This window comes from Neoarius graeffei, chromosome 21, assembly GCF_027579695.1.
Source record: "Neoarius graeffei isolate fNeoGra1 chromosome 21, fNeoGra1.pri, whole genome shotgun sequence".
NCBI classification, from domain to species: Eukaryota; Metazoa; Chordata; class Actinopteri; order Siluriformes; family Ariidae; genus Neoarius; species Neoarius graeffei.
Window position 1 is genome coordinate 53,213,084 of NC_083589.1, and position 18,883 is coordinate 53,231,966.

The following is an 18,883-nucleotide window of genomic DNA, read 5'->3' on the forward strand; positions in this document are numbered from 1 at the left end:
CCTATGTCACCAACTTAGTGGGGAGGTGTTGTGTCCTCCTACTACTAGGGGCCCCCAGTACATTTTTGTATAGTTGCTGCACCTAATTGTTTTACAGGTGGCTGGTGTAGAGCCAATGATGTCTCCCCTATGAATACTAGGGTGGGAGCCTGAACTCTCCTCGGGGGCTGGCTCCATGCCTATCTGATGCCTGCTTGTTTCTCCTTTGTGGTTGGTTTCCCCTTGGTATATACTTTAATTCTTTGTTGGTTCTCCCTTGGTTTGTTCTGTTATTATTTTACAATAAAATACCCCTAGACTTAAACGAGCCCTGTGACTTTTGTCATAGATGTTACACTGCTACATCAGTTTGTAACAGAGAGACAGAAATAGACGGTAAGAGAAGGGCAAGGTACCTAAAAGAAAAGTCAACTTTAAAAGCCTTCAAAAAAGGAAAAACTTAAAGTTCTCTTTTTAAAAAAGAATCAAAACAAAGTGGTTCTCATAAGCATAGCCAGGGCTTACAGTGTCTAACTATTATCAAAGTTATTATATGTAATATTGAGTTCTTAGAATTACACTACCGTTCTTTATTCTGGATTTTTTGAAATTTGATCTGGAAGCAAGTTCCATTCAGCCATAGCTCTACATAGTACTGTACGTTGTTTTGAGTTTGTCTTAATTGTTGGTATAATGTAGTTGCCACTAGTGGCATGTCTAGTGGGATACGTATGCACATTAGAGCTAAGTGTGAGCTGTCTACTCAAACACTTAGGGTTGTTTAATGTATTATTTTTTATGTAAGAAATAATTGATGCTCTCAACCTTACATCAACTTTCATCCAGGAGAGTTGATCATGCATATTATTTATGCTGGCTCTCGGTGTGCATTTAAGGGCAAGCCTAGCTGCTCTGTTTTCTGTTGCAGCTTCCCTAGATTCATTTTTGTGGTACCTAACCAGACCACTGAGCAGTAATCTAGGTGTGACAGTACAAGGGTCTGCAGGACCTTTTTGATCGGGTGAGGTGTTAGAAAAGAGGAGCATCTTTTGACTACAGATATATTCCTCCCCATCTTTTGCGTCAGTAAGTCTATGTCTTGACCATGATAATTTACAGTCTAAAGTTACCCCCAGAAGCTTTGTTTCCTGTACTTGCTCAATAGCAACGTTGTTCATTACCAAATTCAGCTGTGGTTTAGAGCTTAATGATTGTTTTGTTCCAAATACAATACTCTTGGTTTTAGATATGTTCAGGACAAGTTTGTTATCAGAAACCCATTTGAATACCATCTGGAGCTCTTTGTTGAGGGCTGAGGTGATTTCGTCAACTGTTCGTGCAGACATATAGAGTGTTGAATCATCTGCATACATAGACACACAAGCTTTTTTGCAAACAAGTGGGAGATCATTTGTAAAAATTGAGAAGAGCAGTGGCCCTAGTGAAGAACCCTGTGGAATTCCACACTATATGTCTCTTGCATTTGAGAGGCTTCCGTTAAAGAAAACCTTCTGTGTCCTATTAGTTAAGTAACTCTCAATCCATGCTACGGCCGATGGAGTAAAGCCATAACACTTAATTTTTTTTCAATAGTAAACTGTGATCAATGACATCAAAGGCAGCACTAAAGTCTAATAGTACTGCTCCTACAATATTCTGTTGATCAGTGTCTTTTAACCAATCATCTGTCATTTGCGTGAGCGCTGTGGAAGTCGAGTGTCCTTCCCTGTAAGCATGCTGGTAGTTGCTTGTCAAGTTGTTCAGTGAGAAGTAGCATTGTATCTGATTAAACACAATTTTTTCCAACAGTTTGCTTAAAACAGGTAACAAGCTGATTGGTCGGCTGTTTGAGCCAGTAAAAGCAGCACAAGTATTTTTAGGTAGAAGGATTATCTTAGCCTCTTTCCAAATTTGAGAACACATATATTACAGTCAAGACTAAGATTAAAGATGTAGCATATGGGAGTGGCAATATAGTCCGCTACGATCTTCAACAGCTTTCTATCCAGGTTATCAATACCTGGAGGTTTCTCATTATTGATAGACAATAATAGTTTTTTTTTTTTTACTTCTTCTATAGTCACTTTGCGGAATTCAAAAGAGCAATTCTTGTCATACATTATTTTGTCTTGTATACATGAATACAATAGCTCATTGTGTGGTATTGGCATTTCCTGTCTAAGTTTACAGACTTTGCTTGTAAAATAATCATTAAAATAATTGGCAATATCTACAGGTTTAGTTATAAAAGACCCTCCCACTTCAATGAAAGATGGAGTCGGGCTACTCTTTCTACCCATGATGTCATTTAGGGTGCTCCATAACTTCTTTCCATCATATTTTATATTGTTTATCCTTGATTCATAATACAATTTCTTCTTCTTTTTGTTCAATTTGGTGGCATAGTTCCTTAATTTACGATATGCTTGCCAATCATATATGCAGTTTGACTTTTTTGCCACTTCTTTTGCATTACCTCTATGAGCCATGCATTCTTTTAATTCATCATCAATCCAGGGAGCCCTAATAGCTCTAACAGTTAGCCTCTTGACAGGTGCATGTTTATCCATGACTGGAACCAACAATTCAGTAAAAACATTAAGCGCAGTATCTGGGTCTCTCTGTTTACTGACATCAGACCAACAAATCTTTCTAACATCATCCACATATGAGCCACAACAGAAACCCCTGTACAATCTTTTATATACAGTTTTTGGCCCAGCCTTTGGAACTTTCGCCTTCCTAGATATGCCCACTAAATTACGATCACTAAAACCAATGGAAACAGATATGGGTTTCAAGCAGAGTTCAACAGCATTGGTGTAAACGTGATCAATACATGTGGATGACACAGTTCCTATTTTGTAAGTGAACACCCTGGTTGGTTGGTTGATAACCTGAACCAGATTGCAGACACTAGTGGTACTAAGAATTTTCTTTTGCAGAGGACAACTTGATGCCAGAAAATTTATGTTTAAGTCTCCCAATACATAAATTTCTCTATTTTCATCGCATGCTCTTTCAAACATTTCACGTAGATTATCAAGATACTGATTGCTAGAGCTTGGTGGCCTATAACAGCCTCCTATCAGTATAGGTTTTAGGTGGGGTAGGTGAACCTGTAACCATAGCATTTCAGCATCACATGACATCAGATCCCTTCTGATCTTAACAGGAATGTGGTTCTAAATGTACATTGCTACTGCTCCCCCATATATGTCCCTGTCCTTTCTATAAATGCTGTATCCTTGTATCTCCACTGTAGCATCATCAAATGTATTATCTAAATGAGTTTCAGAAATGGCTAAAATATGGATTTTCTCAGTCATTAACAGGTTATCAATATCTTGAACTTTGTTTCTTAAGCTACATACATTCACATGAGCTATTTTTAGCCCTTTATTGAGAAGTATTGACATTGACATAGTGAAAGAAGACTAGTAGACAGTTCAGAGTTTATGTACGTGCCCACTGAAGTTATGAACCCATATTCTTGGCTGATCTTTCTCCTCCTACAATTCCTTGGGATGGAGGGTGGACAATGAGTCTATCATAGCAGATGTAGGCAATGTTTCCTTTTGATCTTTCAGCTTTCATGATTGGGATGAGTTCCTTTCATTTCGGTCTTACGGCTTCAGTATAGTCCTCATTAAAATAGATGTTCATGCCGCTCAGCTTATTTGCTCTTACCATCACAGCCTCCTTGTCCTTCCATCTTAAAAACTTGATGACAATCGGTCTGTGTCGTTCTCCTTCTTTAATCGGATCTCCCATCCGGCGGGCACGCTCCACCTCGATCCGTTCCTGGTCCATTTCAAACTTTTCAGCTAGAATTCGGCTAACCTTGTTCTCTGTTTCCTCCCAGCTCTCATGTTTAAACTCCGGAATGCCATCGATAATTATGTTGTTCCTTTTAGACTGCACCTCGAGATAGTCAACTTTGCCATCAAGTGATATTGCAGATTCGCATACCATGTTTGTCTCTGCGCGCATCTTTGCACATTGTTGCAATCTCATCGCTGGCCTTTTTCTGATTATCCACCTGCGTTTGTGTGTAATCCAGGCTCTGTTTGTATTCTGTGAAGTCATTTACGAGGTCATCGACTCGCTTGTTTATTATCTCCATGAATAGTTGTAGGAATGTTTTGAAGTTCTTTTCCTGGAGATCCATCATATCTTTAAAGAAAACTTTCTGCTGTTCTAACATTTCTGTTAGGACATAAACAGTAACGTATTCCTCATCAGTAGAGAAGTCTTTCGCGGATTTTTTTGGAGGCATGTTCCGGAATATATACTGTATATATGTGTGTGTGTGTGTGTGTGTGTGTGTGTTATTTACCAGCTGGGAGGTCCGTATCATGAAATACCATGACCGAGGTCTTGAAAGTACTGACCGAGGTCATGGTATTTCACCATATGGACCGACCTTAAGCTGGTAAATAATATATTTATTTTTTTCTTTCCCAAATTCTAACAGAAAACGAGAGCGCCCGAAAGGGAAAACCGAGCTGAGCTGCCATTTTGAATCCTCATTCACAGCTGTAATGCAAATGGCTTCCTCCTCGGTATACAGGTACACTTCCATGGCAGGAAAAAAACTACATTTTGCCACCTATGTAGTCCCCTATTTATACAAATAGGAGTCATTCAGTATTCAGCCATGTTTTTGCTTGGCGTTAGCAAGTTCCAGGTTTTTAGCTTTCTCCTGAAATGTTTTCTTTAATTTTGTCTTCCTCAGGGTAGTATAACTCGCTTTCGCTGTGAACACTGTCATTATCGCTATCCATGCTGTAAAATTAATGCTATTTTGAATCCTCATTCATGGCTGTAATGCAAATTGCTTCCTCCTCAGTATTCAAGTGCACTTCCATGGCAGGAAAAAAAAAACTACATTTTGCCGCCTATGTAGTCCCCTATTTATACAAATAGGAGTCATTCAGGATTCAGCCATTTTTTTGTTCGGCGTTAGCAAATTACAGGTTTTTAGCTTTCTCCTGAAATGTTTTCTTTTATTTCTTCTTCCTCAGGGTAGTAAAATTCGCTTTCGCTGTAAAGACCGTCGTCATCGCTATCCATGCTGTAAAATTAATGCTGTTCTCCTGAGAAATGCTGGCAAAAATTTATAAGCTTTTTGATAATCTTATAAATAAATCTTATGTTGACAAAAAATGCTACTATGTTTGTTGTTGTTGTGAACGAGTGAGTCACCAGAGGTCTGTAACAGGGGTCCGTACCATAGGATACGGACCCGCTCATCAGCCAATCAGAGTGCAGGATTTGGACCGTGAAAAAATTAAATATATGTTATTTACCAGCTGGAAGGTCCATATCGTGAAATACCGTGACTGAGGTCTTGAAAGTACTGAGCGAGGCCCTCTGGGCCAAGGTCAGTATTCAAGGCCAAGGTCACGGTATTTCACCATACGGACCGACCTTAAGCTGGTAAATAATATATTAATTTTTTCTTTACCAAATTCTAACAGAAAACGAGAGCACCCGAAAGGGAAAACCAAGCCGAGGCGAGTCGCCATTTTGAATCCTCATTCACGGCTGTAATGCAAATGGCTTCCTCCTCGGTATACAAGTGCACTTCCATGGCAGGAAAAAAAACTACATTTTGCCGCCTATGTAGTCCCCTATTTATACAAAATTGAGTCATTCAGGATTCAGCCGTTTTTGCTTGGCGTTTGCAACAATTACAGGTTTTTAGCTTTCTCCTGAAATGTTTTCTTTTATTTCTTCTTCCTCAGGGTAGTAAAACTCGCTTTCGCTGTGAGGACTGTCATTATCACTATCTATGATGTAAAATTAATGTTATTCTCCTGAGAAATGCTGGCAAAAATTTATAAGCTTTTTGATAATCTTATAAATAAATCTTATAAAAAAAAAGATAAATGTTGACAAAAAATGCTACTATGTTTGTTGTTGTGAACAAGTGAGTCGCCAGAGGTCCATAACCAGGGTCCGTAACTGGGGTCCGTACCGTAGGATATGGACCTGCTCGCCAGCCAATCAGAGTGCAGGATTTGATGGAAACCGGACCGCGAAAAAAATAAACTAGATTATTATACATACAGGACACTTTTTCCATGGAATAAAAACATGTATTCTATTCCCTTCTAGTGGGTTTACTGATGGCATGCAATATTGTTATCATATGCTTATCCTCTATGCCAGTCTCCTCAATGGAGAATGAGCATGTAATATTGTTTTAATATTGCACATTGTCAAGACAACACAATGTCACAAACTAGCGCTCATGCAATGATCCAATGACAAAACTTTTCTGCTGCGAATGCACACAATAATTTCTTTGTCGGCCGGGAAAGAGAAAAGACAAGGCTAATCCAGATCTACTGCTAGGATTAAGCACGAAATAAATAAACTGAAAACTGAAACTAAAGATGTGCTGAACACCAAAAAGGCTACCAAAACTGCATTAGATATTCTTCACGCATATTTACAAGAGAAAAACAGACCAATGGACATTGAAAAATTGGAAAAAAAGAGACATGTCGGAGACATAAATCTTCCGTGCTAGTGAGTGACTGTGACAGTTTGTACACAAACATGGCCACCAGGTTTGCTTCATTAAAAGCGGAAGATTTAGATAGAATTTTGAAAGAGACAGACGCGCTAAACACCCGAAAGGCTACAAAAACTTCACTGGATATTCTTCACGCATATTTACAAGAAAAAAAACATACCAATGGACATCAAAAAACTGGAAAAGAGAGCAATAGCGGAAATATTGTCAAAGTTCTACTTGAAGGTGAGGAAAAGTGACGGAGACTTTTACAAGAGGACTTCACTCATGGACTTCACTCAGCAAAGCCCTTTTATTTTGAACAACTGCAATGTAATAATTAACTACAACCAAAAGTAATTGTGAACTTGAACTGTCTACCTGGATATACAGCTTGTATAGAAGCTGGATTGTTTTTCAGGCTTCTTGGACGTGTACCATTTTTATTGTTAGAACTTTGACTTTGTACAGTACATTGGATTGACAGAACATTGAATTACATTCGATCAGAATCAGCATTCAATATTGGTAAGTTACCCCACTGGTCTTAACTTGTTGTAAAATCTATAACTGTTACATCGAAAGTGTATGTATAATCTCATTATCTCTAGCCGCTTTATCCTGTTCTACAGGGTCGCAGGCAAGCTGGAGCCTATCCCAGCTGACTACAGGCGAAAGGTGGGGTACACCCTGGACAAGTCACCAGGTCATCACAGGGCTGACACATAGACACAAACAACCATTCACACCTACGGTCAATTTAGAGTCACCAGTTAACCTAACCTGCATGTCTTTGGACTGTGGGGGAAACCAGAGCACCCGGAGGAAACCCACACAGACAACATGCAAACTCCACACAGAAAGGCCCTCGCCGGCCACGGGGCTCAAACCCGGACCTTCTTGCTGTGAGGCGACAGTGCTAACACTACACCACCACCTTCCTCTGAATATACTGTAAGTACTCATAGCATCCCTAAAAGAAGAAATAATAAGTGGCTGATATTTTTCACACTTTGTCCAAATGACATAGCATTTCATGACAATGGATGTTCGTCAAGATCAGGGATATTCAACTAAAATTTGTGAAGATCCAGTTTACAAAGGTGTGGATAAGCACTGACTGAATGGAGTACACATTTTTGTGATTAATTCATCGGTATAGATTAGACACACTTATCTTAAGTGGTTATTTTTTATTTCACAGTAGTGCTTCACATAAATTGACACTGGAGAGTAAATGAATATTTCTCTGTTGAGTCATCTATAAACATTCTGCTTTCATCGTCTGTATTTTTAAATTAATCTTTTTTTTAATGCTTCCATCACGAGGTTATGTTTTTAGGTTGTCAGTGATCCCATTAGTCCTGTTAGAGATTCTCATGAGCACATACAACCCCGATTCCAAAAAAGTTGGGACAAAGTACAAATTGTAAATAAAAACGGAATGCAATGATGTGGAAGTTTCAAAATTCCATATTTTATTCAGAATAAAACATAGATGACATATCAAATGTTTAAACTGAGAAAATGTATCATTTAAAGAGAAAAATTAGGTGATTTTAAATTTCATGACAACAACACATCTCAAAAAAGTTGGGACAAGGCCATGTTTACCACTGTGAGACATCCCCTTTTCTCTTTACAACAGTCTGTAAACGTCTGGGGACTGAGGAGACAAGTTGCTCAAGTTTAGGGATAGGAATGTTAACCCATTCTTGTCTAATGTAGGATTCTAGTTGCTCAACTGTCTTAGGTCTTTTTTGTCGTATCTTCCGATTTATGATGCGCCAAATGTTTTCTATGGGTGAAAGATCTGGACTGTAGGCTGGCCAGTTCAGTACCCGAACCCTTCTTCTACGCAGCCATGATGCTGTAATTGATGCAGTATGTGGTTTGGCATTGTCATGTTGGAAAATGCAAGGTCTTCCCTGAAAGAGACGTCGTCTGGATGGGCGCATATGTTGCTCTAGAACCTGGATATACTGTACCAGGTTCTATATACTAGCATTGATGGTGTCTTTCCAGATGTGTAAGCTGTCCATGCCACACGCACTAATGCAACCCCATACCATCAGAGATGCAGGCTTCTGAACTGAGCGCTGATAACAACTTGGGTCGTCCTTCTCAGGGGCGTGTTTAGCCTATTTTTGGGGGTGCTCAAGCACCCCCAAAAACAAGCTCAGCACCCCCTAGCTCAGCACCCTCAAAAACACTGCTTTTGGACGTAATTTTCAGAAATAAGTGCCCTTGCGCACTGCGCAATGAATGTGTGCGTGGGCATGTGTGTGTTCTTGAATTCACCTGTTACGTGATAGTTCTATGACCAGTAAAATACCTCTCCTCCTTGCGTCCCCTCTGATTGGGTTGCCTGTCCGCGCGAGTGCTTGCTACGACATGGTGTTTTTTTTTAACTGGATTCCACGCCGATGAGGAACTTGAAGTAGCACCTGAGTATTACTGGCATAGCGAGATGTGAAGGTACGGACTGGAATTACAATTGTTAAACACAACACAATAATATGCATAATGCAATATTGATGTTCCCTGGTCTATGAACAGAATGATAAAAACGACATTTATCATCCATATCGAGATACTTTTGTGCAGAGCTGTACAAGTGCTATGGTGCTAGACCACCGTGTATTAGTCCATTTTATTTAATGTAACATAGTGTTTACTAATGTAAACTAATGTAAAATCATAATAATACACACTATTATTACACAATACACAATAACACATTAATTAACAATTACCACTGTTCAAAATGAATAGCTCCAACATTACAAATGCAGTAGTAGGTCTTGTTTAGTTAAAAATATAACGTAAATATTTGTGTCAGTGGTTGTAAATGTGTAGATATCATAGTTTATTGGGTCTGCTTCTGTTAAAACATTGCATAAGTCTAGTCTTGTCTAGTCTAGTCTTCTTGTCTAGTTAAGTCTAGTCTAAATGCGGAATAAACGTGGAAACACTGTCGTTCAAGCCAGGTGCCTCTGTCAGCTCTGGGGGCTAGGCACCCCCAAAGATCAGATGCTAGAATCGCCCCTGGTCCTTCTCCTCTTTAGTCCGAATGACACGGCGTCCCTGATTTCCATAAAGAACTTCAAATTTTGATTCGTCTGACCACAGAACAGTTTTCCACTTTGCCACAGTCCATTTTAAATGAGCCTTGGCCCAGAGAAGACATCTGTGCTTCTAGATCATGTTTTGATACGGCTTCTTCTTTGAACTATAGAGTTTTAGCTGGCAACGACGGATGGCACGGTGAATTGTGTTCACAGATAATGTTATCTGGAAATATTCCTGAGCCCATTTTGTGATTTCCAATTCAGAAGCATGCCTGTATGTGATGCAGTGCCGTCTAAGGGCCCAAAGATCACGGGCACCCAGTATGGTTTTCCGGCCTTGACCCTTACGCACAGAGATTCTTCCAGATTCTCTGAATCTTTTGATGATATTATGCACTGTAGATGATGATGATGATATCTTCAAACTCTTTGCAATTTTACACTGTCGAACTCCTTTCTGATATTGCTCCACTATTTGTCGGCGCAGAATTAGGGGGATTGGTGATCCTTTTCCCATCTTTACTTCTGAGAGCCTCTGCCACTCCAAGATGCTCTTTTTATACCCAGTCATGTTAATGACCTATTGCCAATTGACCTAATGAGTTGCAATTTGGTTCTCCAGCTGTTCCTTTTTTGTACCTTTAACTTTTCCAGCCTCTTATTGCCCCTGTCCCAACTTTTTTGAGATGTGTTGCTGTCATGAAATTTCAAATGAGCCAATATTTGGCATGAAATTTCAAAATGTCTCACTTTCAATATTTGATATGTTGTCTATGTTCTATTGTGAATACAATATCAGTTTTTGAGATTTGTAAATTATTGCATTCCATTTTTATTTACAATTTGTACTTTGTCCCAACTTTTTTGGAATCAGGGTTGTATTCTCAAGAATGACTGGATAAAGGATTTAATTGTAGGATTTATATGGAACTATCACTATGCCAAGCAGGTGAACTGATTAGACTTTGGAAAAATGTCAAGGTCAGAGCAAGGTCATAGCATCCTTCCTGTTGGAAATAAATATTTTAAATGTATTTCAGGCATACTAATAACAAGTAGGGCGGCACAGTGGTGGAGTGGTCAGCACAGTCGCCTCACAGCAAGAAGGTTCTGGGTTTGAGCCCAGGGGCCTTTCTGTGTGGAGTTTGCATGTTCTCCCCATGTCTGCATGGGTTTCTTTCAGGTGGTCTGGTTTCCCCCACAGTCCAAAGACATACAAGTTAGGCTCATTGGTGGCTCCAAATTGACCGTGAGTGTGACTGGTTGTTTGTCTCTCCATGTCAACCCTGTGATGATCTGCTGACTTGTCCAGGGTGTACCCTGCCTCTTGCCCATAGTCAGCTGGGATAGGCTCCAGCTTGCTCATGATCCTGCACAGGATAAGTGGTTATGGATAATGGATGGATAATAACAAGTAGGATTAGAGCTCTTGGTAGGGGGAGGTTTTTTGAAGAGCTTTATATGTCAAGTATTCTGAACATAATGTGTATATATATTCTGCTTCTGGGTTCAAACCTCAAAGGTGACTGGGACCTCAAGGTCAACTGGCTACTATAAATTGCTCATAGCTTTGAAAGTGAGTATGAGTAGTTGTCTATCTCTGTGTTAGCTCTGTGATAGTTTGGCGATCTGCCCAGTGGAAAGGTCTAAGTCATCATGTAGGTAAAGCAACAGTGTGAGTCATTCTGTAATAGTAGGTACAGCCATTGCCCATTGAAATCACCCTTGAGGAACTCTTTAAAGTTCAGATTTAAAATGCATCCACAGGATGTATGTGTGTGTGTGTGTGCGCGCGCGCACGCGCACAATCCTTCAGCTTACACTGCGTGTGCCTTAGAAACAAAGAAATGGGGTATGGATGAATCAGGCACTCATATTCATCAGGGGGAAAAAAGAAAAGTTCCCTCTGGCACCCTTCAGGGTTCTTTGCCTTGTATCTTTAGAGAATCCATTAAAGGCGCTCTGAATTTAAGCCTTTCAGGAAGTTTGAACACAGAGAACACTTAAACAAACAACCCAACAACCCTCAATATGATTGCATAACACATTTTATGAACTTAATGATTCAAATACTAATTACAATCAGCAAAAGTGAATGATCTTATTTTGGAGTTGCCACAGGGTGGAGGCTGAAGGATGTAAATGTGAGAAATTTACCCAAATCAGCAGACAAACTTGAGGTCAAAAACAGGCAAGGGTCAAAATAATCATAAAAACAATCATGGGCTGCAGCAAAACAGGAATAACAAATAGAGAAACCAATGTTCAGAAAAGCTGCTGAAATACCTCTTTTATAAAACCATACAAAGACATGTGGTGAATGAACTGGTATAAATACACAGCACTGAAGGAGCGTTAACAGGAAACTGGTGAATTCAGTCAGCAGGTGAGTAAGAGAAAGTTAATGTCAGGACTGGATTGGATTGCAGCTTCATGGTGGATCGTTGATTGGGACATGACAGGAGTAATTGTTTGAGGAATTACTACTTTTGTAATATTAACCCTCCTAAATAGAGAACCCAGAATTATTATGCTGTGTTAAACAGTAGAATCAATCATCCTAGGTTTATTAAAATTGGACTTAAGGTGATGACACACGGGGCAACTTTTTGGGCAATGTTGCCAGCAATGGGCAGCCAGGTGAGACACAGGGCAACTAATTAGGGCAACAGACATTTGGCAACAACCAATCAGGTAAGAGCAAATCTATTGCCGGGAAGACAGACACTGCAAAGATGGACACTGGAACATTTACAGCTGTCACTTTTGTCTTGGTTTCAGTTTTTATTTCGCTCAAGTAAGTATCACTTCTGGAACAAAACTGAATAGATACTCTGGTCAGAATATAATTTGCCATTATTTTAACATTTATAAGTCAAAATAATCACATTATTCTGCGAATAATAAACATTTTTAAAATCTATTTAAAATGCTACTAGCCTCAATCACATATGCTAGAACTAATAACTGACACACATCACAAAAACATCATTGTTTAATTCTCATCTCAGCAAAAAAGACAAAAGGACATGGACCAGGAGATGGCTGCTGAGGAGGAAAAGAGGGTGATGGAGCTCCTGAAAGGCTGTCTTTTTTAGATCCCGAAGTTTGCACTGTTTCGCCTTCGGATTCCACAGGTAGTCGTGCTCTATATGTGAATTAGTTCAGACAATAAGTTAGAGAATCTCTATTACAACTCACAAAAAAAAAAAATCATGAGCTGCCCATCACTTTTAACTTGATGCAAGAGCGCTAACGTTATCCCTACATAACTAGCGATAACTTTCAAAACCACCGCTAGTTAGCTGAATCCCATTCAATCTTTATGGAGCGGTGGTTAGCTAATGGTGGTTAGCTAATGGCAGTTTACACTTAGCTGAAAAAATCGATGTCTTAGGCCCTGTCCACATGGCAATGGATTCAGGTGAATCCGATACAATTGTTTATCGTTTAGGCCTGGCGTCCACACGGCACCGGCGTTTTGGGTGCCCCAAAACGCAATCTTTTGAGAACGGGTTCCAGAGTGGAAAGATCTGGCAACGTTGCCGTTGCGAAGTCGTCTGGATGAGTAGAATGGATTTGTTTACGATGACGTCACAACCACATGACTGTCAGTGCTTCACGCCGGGTAGAAGTGTAACGAACTCGATGCGAGTTGTCAACAAATCCTATAACTTGGTTCATGAAACGCGCCTACAAAATATTTTCACTGTGAATATTTATTGTGTAATGGTGCGAAGTGAGAGAGAGAGAGAGAGAGAGAGAGAGAGAGAGAGAGAGAATAACTCTTAGGGCAGAGTCAATCCCGCCGGCAAAAATAAGGAAAAAAAGGAGCGATCTCACCTCTTCAGATGTTGGTTTAAGTCCTACAATACATTCCTCAAAAAGGGCATAGAAAAACAAATTAATCCATCAACGTGTAGCATTCAATTTATTCCGGACCATTAAAGACGCCGCCTTCCACGTAGAATCATACATCATCCTCGCCGCCATATTGGATGGGTCAAAGCGGAGAATAAAGATGCCTCATTCATGCGCTGCGTTTAACTGTACCAACAGGTTTACCATCCAAACGAGATCACATGGGATTACCTTTCACAGGTGAGACTGGAAAAATACTTTTCATTGTATTTGGTCATTATAATGTAATTTTACGAACAGATTTTTCTGACTTTGTGGCTAATATGAAGTCTCGCACATAATAGTTTATGTGCATGCGTCCTTACTACTTCTATTGTTTTGATGTCTCCGAAGGGACTGTCTTACAGTGCCCCTAGAGGTGTGGCATGTGTATTGCATCGTTTTCAGCAAGCGTTGCGTTGCCATATGGACCTGATATTTTACTGATCGTTGCCCATGTGGACGCAATATTTTTTTAAATAACATCTCGTTGCCGTTGTCGTGTGGATGTAGCCTTAATTACAACCACATAAAAATAGATGTCTGATGGTTTTCTAAGCATTTGATGAGGTAAATTCACCATTTGCGGTTTACACAGAACAATGTACCGGCATAAAAAGATATACAAGTTGTCTCTCTTTTATTTCAGTCCACTGTCGGAGATGCCGCCATTTTTGTGGAAAATTTCAGAAGCTCTCAGGTGGTCATGTGATTTGCTGCTAGCACTCTGATTGGATGATCGTAAAAAGTTGGCCAAAATGATCAAAATCATTCAGATAGAAATTATGTTGCCCAATCTCAGTGGGAAAGTGTCAAAGCGCAATTGCCCAGCAGCACTGCTCAAAAAGTTGCCCTGTTTAACGTCACCTTTAGATTCATTATTGGTAATTGTTCTTTGGTTAAAACTTTGGTTGAAATGTGACCAGTAATGTAAAAAATACATAAACAATGATAAGAGCTATGATAATCATTGACCATGATCTAAATTAGGGTGAAACAATGCCCTAATGTTTAGAGAAGCAGCTGTGGGACCAAAAGGTTGCTGGTTTTATTCCCTGGACCAGCAGGAATGGCTGAAGTGCCCTTGAGCAAGGCACCTAACCCCCAACTGCTCACCAGGTATATTGTATGTTGTGCTGGACAACACCATCTGCAAAATGCCTGTAATGCAATGTAAATCACTGCAACACCCACTGAGAAGTATTATATTTGAGGATATATTGTGCACAGCTCATTATCAGGAATCGTTAATGATTAAGGCTACTTTTGACTATTCTTAGGTTTCACGTGACATCACATCTGCCTCATTAGTTATTCAAAACTTTAGCTGGTGGTCTACCAAAGCTCAGTTGACAAAGTGTTTGTACAGAGAAGGTGCATTGCTTGCATGAAAAATGCCTTACGCTTGCGTTGTTTTAGGTTGTTCGAATCGATCAAACCGTGAAACTGATAAAAGTTTCTTCAGGGTTCCCCATGAACTAATAAAAAAGGGTGAATGAACACAGGATTTCACAGAAAGACATCGAGAAAGGTGACTTTTGAACCTCTCACTGAAATCGAAGGGAGCCGAGTCGAAGCATGGTCGAGTTTGCAGTGATCACTTGGTGAAAGGTTTGTATTTCCCTCTCAGCTCTGTCCTTAGTGTTTTCCAAGTACTTTTCCTGCTATGTGTCGTTATTTTACGGTACTTTTTTTAGTCACAAAGCGCTAAAGTCCCCAGCTGTTTCTTTGTTTACTCCTCACAAAGTCCATATGCAGGAAGGTTGCGACAAAATTCTTCCCCAGCCGTACAGTTACAATGCGCCGTGATCACTTCTCCGTCTTGTTTAACTGAGATCCAGGTCTTTAAAGGGGTTTCTGATGATCTTTGTGAATGATTTACCTGACAGATAAGAGCCAACACAAGTGAGAATCAGGCAAACTGTTGTTTGTTTACACAAAAACAATACCGGATTCATTCAGCAGCGACTTGATAGCGAGGTCCTTTACCCAGCCACATACAAAAAAGTTGTAAGCCTCTGTACTCTTCCACACTTTCATCTGTTTTGCAGTGTAGAAGGACGTCTGCAACACCAGATAGTTCGAGATGTCGGGGAACTCGACTGAAGGGTAGTTTTCTAGATCGTATGATTTAATCCTTCTTTCCCAGACTGTAGGGGTTGATTCAATTGCACATAGCAATCTTCTGAATATATCTAAAGTGAGCAGTGGCTTCTAGATTACGAGCAAACTTTGATAAATTATTGCTAGTTGTTTGCACTACGGCAGCCGTTTTGGTTCAGTAGACCACCAGCTGTTTTACTGGAAGTGAAATTGCTAAGGCGGCACGGTGGTGTAGTGGTTAGCGCTGTCGCCTCACAGCAAGAAGGTCCTGGGTTCGAGCCCCGGGGCCGGCGAGGGCCTTTCTGTGTGGAGTTTGCATGTTCTCCCCGTGTCCGCGTGGGTTTCCTCCGGGTGCTCCGGTTTCCCCCACAGTCCAAAGACATGCAGGTTAGGTTAACTGGTGACTCTAAATTGACCGTAGGTGTGAGTGTGAATGGTTGTCTGTGTCTATGTGTCAGCCCTGTGATGACCTGGCGACTTGTCCAGGGTGTACCCCGCCTTTCGCCCGTAGTTAGCTGGGATAGGCTCCAGCTTGCCTGCGACCCTGTAGAAGGATAAAGCGGCTAGAGATAATGAGATGAGATGAAATTGCTAAGAAAAGTCACATGACTGAAACCCAAGAATAGTCTCATGAACAATATCTCAATTAGTGTTGAAAGTTTATTTTTAATCCTGCCATTTCACACAAATACATGTAGATGTGATAATAGCAGACAAGCACAAAGAACACAGGAACTGTTCTGTTACTATTCAGCAAAGCCATCAGATCCTCTGTGGTATAAAAGTATATTCTGAATTACAAATCTCATTCTCACATCTTCACTCTCTGCACCTCCCTAATAGGATGTCAGAATCTCAGAGGAGACTGTAGATTATTGCGGTCTGAGTTGATAGTATCAAATAATAAATATCTACCTACCTGATGTTTTTCCTTCTCTCCCAATCTCATTTTCTCACTATCTGGGCTCATCAAGCAGATGCTTCTACATGGTTCTGTAGCTCAATCCTGAACAATGTATGATCCCTTCCTCTATAGTTCATTTGAAGCCCAGTCATGCTGGGTACAATGCTTGTAACTTGTGGCTGAGGAGATGAGCAGAAACTGAAACAGACTGTATATTCTTATGCATGGATAAACATATAGTGATTGAGAGATTGTCACATACATATACTGATGTTTATTCAGTGAAAACTGAATCAGTGTCTGTAGGAACTTAACCAATGATGGGAAGAAGAGAGAAACTCAAACAAAGCAGGAGGTAAAACCTAAACAAAGATGTATAGCTATGTTGTCAGCAGGCCACGCTGATAAACAGCAAGGCTAAGACTGACAGATTGTCATGTTTTCCCACATAGCCTCACAGTTTCCATAGTGACCAATCCTATCTCTGCCACATCCTGTCAATGGTTTCTTACCTGAAAATTATTGAAATGTTTTAAAACAATGTTCCTCAAAGAGAGATAGGAAGGGATTTGGATATCTCACCCTCTATGGTGCATAATATCATTAAACGATTCAAGGAATCTGGAGGAATTTAAATGCATAAAGGGAAAGGGCACAAGCCTAATCTGAACACCCATGATCTCTGATCCCTCACACTGCACTGCATCAAGAACCATCGCTCATCCATAGCTGATATCACCACATGGGCTTGGGATTACTTTGGCAAACCTTTGTCAAGCACCAGAATACAGAGTTACATCCACAAATGCCAGTTAAAACTTTACTATGCAGAAAGGATGTCTTATGTTAACTGTGTCCAGAAGCACCATTGACTTCTCTTGGCTTAGAGGCATCTGGGATGGACCATCACACAGTGGAAATGTGTATTGTGGTCAGATGAATCAGTATTCCAGGCCGTTTTTGGAAGAAATGGATGCTGTGTGCTCCAGACCAAAGACAAAAAGCACCATCCAGACTGTTACCAGGAACATGTCCAAAAGCCAGGGCCTGTCATGGTATGGGGTTGTGTCAGTGCCCTTGGCAAAGGTAACTTACCCTTCTGTGATGGAGCACTAATGCAGAAAAGTACAATAAGATTTTGGAGCAACAAATGCTGTGTTCAAGCCAACATCTTTTCCAGGTAGATTTTAACAAGACAATGCAAAACCACATTCTGCACATATTACAAAGGCATGGCTGTGGAAGAAGAGGGTTCCTGTCCCCTCTGTCCCCAATAGAGAATGTGTGGAGAATTTTGAAATGAAAAATATTAGAACAATGACCCCATATTGTTGCACACCTTAAGACCTGTTTGCAGGAAGAATGGGACAAAATAACACCTGAACCATTTCATCACTTGGTGTCTTCAGTCCGTAAATGTCTTTTAGATGTTGTAAGAAGGAATGGAAACATTATAAAGTAGTAAATGCTTTACCGTCCCAACTTTTTTAATCTGTTGCAAGAATCAAAATTGTAGTAAGAGTTTAATTTGTTAAAACAAACAAACAAAAAATAAAATAAAATTCATGAGGTAAAACATCAAATAATGTGCTGCTGTATTGTTTTGAGTGTGATAAAGGTCAAAGATTATTTACAAATCCTTGTTTTCAGTTTTAATTTTAATTTCAACATACCATCCCAACTTTTTCTGATTTGGGTTTATAGCGCTGTTTTTTTTTTTATTGCCAATGTGTTCTGTTTATACTTTTGCCTGTTTTGACATTGATTATAAAATGCCCTTGTTAACTTTGCCTGAGTTTGACCCCTGCTAGGAACTTGGATTATGATTTTTGGATTTGCCCCAATAAAGCACACACTGAGGTGACACACTTGTCTCTCACTGCACATTCAAAGTCCTTTCCATGCCAGGACCTGGTCTTCCCAGGCAGTCTCCCATCCCAGTACTAACCAGGCCCTTAAGGCGCACTGGGTGGTGCCAATCTCCACTTCTATAGCCCTCAGGCTCTTGCCTATACAGCAAGGGTTACAGTGGAGGGCTAGTCGTCTGGTAACCATGAGAGTTTGACTCCCCACTCACATCTGTATTGCAGTCTTTGGTCTGACCCAACTGCAAGTAGATCTCACAATCTCCTGATCAGGAGGTGGACACACGAACCACTAGGCCAGCTCACGGTCTTTCACTGCACATTACAAACATATATTTTCACAGCATATAACTGACTGTCAATATCCAATACACTGGCTCAATAAAGAATAAGAAGCTCACATTAGCAAATCATTGTCCTCACTGATATCCTGGGATAGAACCTTTGTTTTGAGTGGAAATTGTTCTGAGTGGAAAGCACTGGGTTCCATCCATTGTCCTGAGCAACTGTCCATGTGCTCCGCAGATAATTATTT